This window comes from Gossypium raimondii, chromosome 2, assembly GCF_025698545.1.
Source record: "Gossypium raimondii isolate GPD5lz chromosome 2, ASM2569854v1, whole genome shotgun sequence".
NCBI classification, from domain to species: Eukaryota; Viridiplantae; Streptophyta; class Magnoliopsida; order Malvales; family Malvaceae; genus Gossypium; species Gossypium raimondii.
Genome location: NC_068566.1, coordinates 6,655,884 through 6,662,105, shown reverse-complemented (window position 1 = coordinate 6,662,105; position 6,222 = coordinate 6,655,884). Strand labels below are relative to the sequence as shown.

Below are 6,222 nucleotides of genomic sequence, written 5' to 3'. Positions count from 1 at the left end.
TATTTTAATAAAATAATTGAACCCACATTCTTTCAACATGTTTTTAACATATAAACAAGTTAATACCTAATTGAAATTTTAAATAATTTTTTTGAGTTTATTTTTAAAGAGATAGAATTTCAAATTTTTTAATCTTTTTCTTTTTAATGTCGACACTAATATTAGATAAATATTAGATTAACATTAGAGGTTAGTGTTAGATTAATATTATATTAGGGTTTCATTTAAAATTAATTGGATATCATTTAGGTGATTATTATATATTTTTTTAAAATAAAAATATCAAGATAAATCTAAAAAAAATGCTAAAGGGGTAGAAAAGCCCACAAATTTTTGTAAAAAAATCAATTAAGTCCCCCACAAAATTACATCAATTAAACCTTTTGACCATAGTTATCTTTTGATTCTGCCGCCATGCCACTTAATGGTTCCACATAGGTTAATGACATGGCATTTTCTTTTATTTTAAAGGAAAACTTAAACCAAAATTAGTAAAAAGTAAGTGACCTAGTTAATTACTTTTATTAACCCTAACTCCCTAAAATAATATCTAAAGAAAACATCTAGCCTGAAATAGTATACGAAGAAAACATTTGCCTCCATTTCTTATTTCCTAGTGAGCTCTCATCTCTGGAATATCGAAGAAAATTTTTGTTTTTAAGGCTATTGATTTGATGTATGGTTGTTGTCTCACGAACTCTCTTTTCTTTTATTATAACAATTCCCTGGGGTTTAGGAAGATGACAATGTCATCATGTTCATCGTTTGAAGGTAGCCGAACAAATGTGCACTCATCAGTCTGTTGGTAGCACCTATTGTGGTGTCAAATGTCTAATGTGGACAACATGGAAATACACTATAAGAAATAACATTTTTAGTGGAGAAAAAATAGTCACTATAACACCATGTTTGGTTGGGTGTAATGGCTAATCCATTACACCCCGATTCGGTGGCCCCACCCAATACGCCGTTTGGTTCACCGTTTACCAAATCGGAGGTTTTGCTATTCCTTGCCTATTCCCTTAGCAGCTGTAATAGGTATTCCTGACTTTTAGTTTGTAATAGCTATTCACCGTTTTGTTCTTTAATTTTGAGACCAAAATAGCCTGCCTTCTTCTCCCCAAAAATTTCCCGTCGATTTCATATCCTCAAATCAAGCCAAATCGATTCACCTTCACGTTTTCACATCTTCTTCCAGCCAAATCGATTCGCCTTCATCTTCTTCCAGCCAAAGGTACGCTGACAGCCAAAGGGCTTCACCATTCTTCCGCTTCTTGCGCGATCGAGAAGCTTGATGGCGGGAAGGAGGTAATCTTTTTCGCCTCATCAAGCTTCATCCTCTCCGACGTTTCCCTTCCATTGATTGCAGAGGTAAACTTAAAACTGATTTTTGCCCTCAGCTCCATCTTCTCATACGTTTTTGCTCTTTATTTTATCAGGACCCAAAAATTTCATCACTTTCACAGATTTGAACTTCCAGCACCGCCGCCTGCGCCTCTACTACCAGTGAGAATACCTTGTCTCCTTTCCTTTAATTTTTACGCTTCAGATGTTTATCTATGTTTCCCGATTAGTGTTTTTAATTTATTTAGTTTAAAATTTCGATTTAGTTCATTCCATTATTTGAAATTGAGTTAGAATTGTCTTCTAAAGGTGGGATGATCTAATTTGCTTTCAGTCACACGATCAAAAGAGCAAAATTCTCGAGGACAAGGTTTTAGTAACATAAAAGTAGAAATAATGTTAAAATTCTGGCATGCATAGTCATATATCATTTAAGTTTCATCTTAGGCCCTAAAGAATGTTAGGTCCTCTCCTCTGACATGCTAAATTATTTCCATTTGATCAACTAGCATAGATGATATATGCTAAATTATTTCCATTTAAGTTTGAATGAATTGCTTCTATTTTGCTTGTTTGTATTCATGTTACTTTGGTTATCATTTGTTTTGCTTATCCTTAGTTATATTGTATCATAATTCATACATTATGTCGTTTACGTCGATTCGATATATGCCTTACATGTTCATTGCAAGACGAATCATTCCCCGTTTACTATTCGGTTTTGTTTGAAACATATTTGTACCATGGGGTTGCAATGAATATTCTATTTTCGTGTTTAAACCGTTTGCAACAATGCTTTCATTAGAGCAAGTTTTCATGTCTGCTGATAGAGAACAATTTGTAATGCTTTCACTTGATGACTTGTTTATACCGTTGCTCGTACAAATCGTATATCGGTTTTATCTTATCATCTAGTATAGGTTTCACTTCTTCTATTGCACTTTCGGTTGCATGACCTTAGTCTAGGCCTATAGGGTTCTCACTTTTGTGGCATATTAGGCATGTTTTTTCAATAGGTTGTTAATTTTCGAACCGGATGAAGTTGGAAGCTATGAAGCTTTCTACATGTTCACTATGACCTTTGCACTATGGTCGATTAGAACCCAATTCGCTTCTTTGCTTGCTTTATATGTAGCTTGAAATCGCAATCAAGTTTTTGTCGTAAAGTTGCACCATGTTCATTCTTGTAGAATCAAACCTCATTCAATAGGCCTAGATGATTATCCTTTGTTGCAATGTTGTGTCTTAAGGTTTATGTATGCTATCTGGTTTGCTTATCCCATGCAAAAACATGGTCTTATTACATTTCGCATGACATGGGATTCACATTCATTGCTTGTTCATGGATTATACTACATTTTTCAACTTTGATTCTTATCATTTTCGTTCTTGCATCAATAATCAAATCAGTCTATTAACATGCTTAGAACCCTTTCAATGCCACACTATGGGGTTGAAATTAATGCATAGATATCTTCTGCCTTAGCTTGATGAATACAAGGTTTGCTTAGGTCAATATATTCCCTAATGACGCAATAAATATTGCGTAACTAAGCTCTGCATGTTTATTTAATGGTTATTATTAATTAACAGCCGACTCTCTCTTTTTCTTGTAAATGTTTAATGGCGGTTGGTTAAGAACATCAAATTGGCATTAAAATGCGGTAGAAATTTGCTTAAAAAATCAAAGTTATGGTGGTCGGACCAAACTAGTGTTCCACAAGAAGGTAATTCCTCTTCACTTGTCTTTTATATCTTGCTTGGTGTTTAGTTATATAACCAAAATATCTAGAATTCTTATCTTTGAATCTTCGATACTAGTTAGTAAAGGATGTTTAGTTATTGCTATTTCTCGATACAGAGAGGATCTAATATCTTATCTTGCATCTTACGGTACTAGTTAGTAAGGAGTGTTAACTCATTTTGTCATTCTAATCATTGCTATTTCTCAAGACTCCTAGCATGTTATATAATATTAATGGCATTGTATGGTTTGAATAGGCCAAGACCACCAAGAAGATTGTCTTTGAGGTCGCAATGCCGGGTTGCAAGCATGTATCCCAAACATCCAATCAAGGTTTGTGCATTGAGAAAAACCCTTTGTTGACCAATGTGTTTGCTTGATGAGCTAATGTGTTGGTGTTTATGTCTTGTGTTGTTGCAGAGGTGCAATCATTTTGAAATTGGTGGCGACAAGAAGGGGAAGGGAACATCTCTTTTCTAAATGGTGTTTATTCATTTCATGTCATGTCATGTTGTTGGGAACTTTTTAAGATAGTATGGAATTCTAGTTTTTCTAATGTATTGTTTTCTGAGGGATATGGTGTTCTTTAAGCACTTAATAGGTAATGGCATCGTTTGATCTATTGTCGCCATTTGTTTTAAATACTGTATTTTAATTTAATTGTTTTTGGTAACTTCAGTAATCTCTGCTATACTTTTCATGAACGAGGAATTCAATTCAGCACTCTTGATCCATTTGAGCTCTGGAAATTGAAAGATAAATAAGATCTCAACATAAAGCAATCGATTAATTAAGTAAAAGCAGTTGGATATTTTATTTCTTTTTGCGAGTTAGATCTTTTGAAATTTTTTCTCATTAAAGTTTTATTCTTTTTTGGTTTAATTAAGTAAAATCGATGTTCAAACTTTTTGATGTTGTAAAACTATATAACATATGGATTATGATGTAGAATTTCATTTTCATCTAACATTTTCTTAATATAAGTTAATTATGTTTATGCGAATATAATTCTCAAGTTATATTTTGATTTTAGTAAATTCATATAAGAACATTTTATTATTAAGAATTTTATGAAATTATATATCATTATTAAATTATATTTAATATTAATTATTTTAAATTGTATAAATTCATATAAGAAAAATTATTATCAATAATTTTATGAAATTATATATTATTATTAAATTATATGTAATAATAATTATTTTAAATTATACAAATTCATATAAGATAATTTATTAGTTGTAATTATTTTAAATTTTATTAAATCATATATTTTAATTAAAATATATTTAATATTAATCATTTCAAATTATCTTTTATAGTATCATATATTATGATTTGAGTAAATTCATATAAGAATATTAATTATTAAGAATTTTATTAAATTATATATTTTAATTATAATATATTTAATATATTTAATAATAATTATGTTTAAATATGATTAAATTATTTATTATTGATAATAATAATCTTATTAAAATTTAAATAACAATAACAATAATCATTTACCAAAATAAATTTATGCTAAGGGTATTCTAGTCATTTTAGTTTTTTCCATTATGCTATTACACCTCTATTCCATTCAACCAAACACAAGATTACTATTACGCCTCTATTTCATTACATTCAACCAAACAGTTGATTTGCTATTACACCTCTATTCCATTACACCTCTATTCCACCTCTATTCCATTACACCTCTAATCCAATACACCTCTAATCCAATACAGCGAACCAAACGTATTGTAATTAATAGTGACCAGATATAAAGCTGTCACTTGTTCTCGCAAATACGTCTGTCGTTATTGTATTTGTGACAATAGTCACAAAGTCATCACAATTATTTTTTTATCAAATTTTAGCCACCAAAATTGTAAGCAACTGTGACAAAAAATGGTCACACACATATTTAACCTTTTGTGACCAAATTGTTGACACTAAAACTATAAGTACTTGTGACAGTACTAAATGGTCACATATATTCAACCTTTTTGTGATCAAATTTTCGACACTAAAATTGTAAGCAATTGTGGCAAAATTAAATGGTTACAATTATTTAATTTTTGTGACCAAATTTTTTACACTAAAATCGTAAGCAATTCTGATGAACATAAATTGTCATAATAATTTTTTCTACGGTGACATAATTTTTACTTTGAAATTAAATTTCTAACAAGAAAAATAGTTACGATAATTAATTTGCTTATGACGAGAATATTAACAATAGTTACAAAAATTATTTTCACTCCTGTTATTTCAAATGTCTTTTCACTAATGTGTATTGAAATTATATTGTAACACCCCTAACCCGTATCTATTGCCAGAATAGGATTATAGAGCATTACCGGAGTTTACAAATTAATTTACAGACATTTCATTTCATCAAACATTCATATTTAAAATCGATCAAAATCAAAACATTAATGAGCTAACGTTGACCAATTTAACTTATACATGCCATTCAATGCATTATACCCCTAACATGCATAAACTCGACATTCAAGTTAGTTCAATAATTTCCAGGTATCAATAATATATATACCAAGATTGATGAGCTCATCAATACCATGATTTCCATTTCCTTATTATTTTTCCATATTTATCCCGTTGACTTTCTCGAAATTTCGATGGATTTTCAGGGGTACACCTAAGTGTACAAATCCGGGTCCGTCAATTCATATTCATGTGCGCACATTTCCATTTCAGAGAGCACACTCCCGCGAACCTTATCCTTACAATGAGGATTACGGTCAGGCTAAATCACAGTAATATAAACTCATAGAGTATTGTCGGGTTACGGTCCAAGCTAAATCCCCTGCAATGACAATTACTCTAATGAGCTTGGATCTGAATTACCAGTCCAGGCTAAATTCAGACCCTAATTCAGATTACCCGTCCGGGCTAAATCCATTTTCCACATATTCTTCGGGAGGGCTATATCAGGATAGGATCACCCGTCCGGACTAGATCCTTTTTACCTTCAATTCCTTTTCAGGGATCCATCGAATTTTCCTTCCATTCAACCGGGATTTCTTCCCCTTTTTATCAAATATATCAATATTTCATCAATTTTCATATAATGAATATTCAAATCATATTCACATCAATAACAAACATTTCAGGCATTT

The 6,222-nt window shown here is 31.0% G+C and overlaps 1 pseudogene; it reads left to right on the top strand.

The window, feature by feature from the left end:
* Positions 1-922: 922 nt before the first annotated feature.
* On the top strand, positions 923-3,811 carry LOC105789492 (60S ribosomal protein L44-like; annotated as a pseudogene).
* Positions 3,812-6,222: the final 2,411 nt, after the last annotated feature.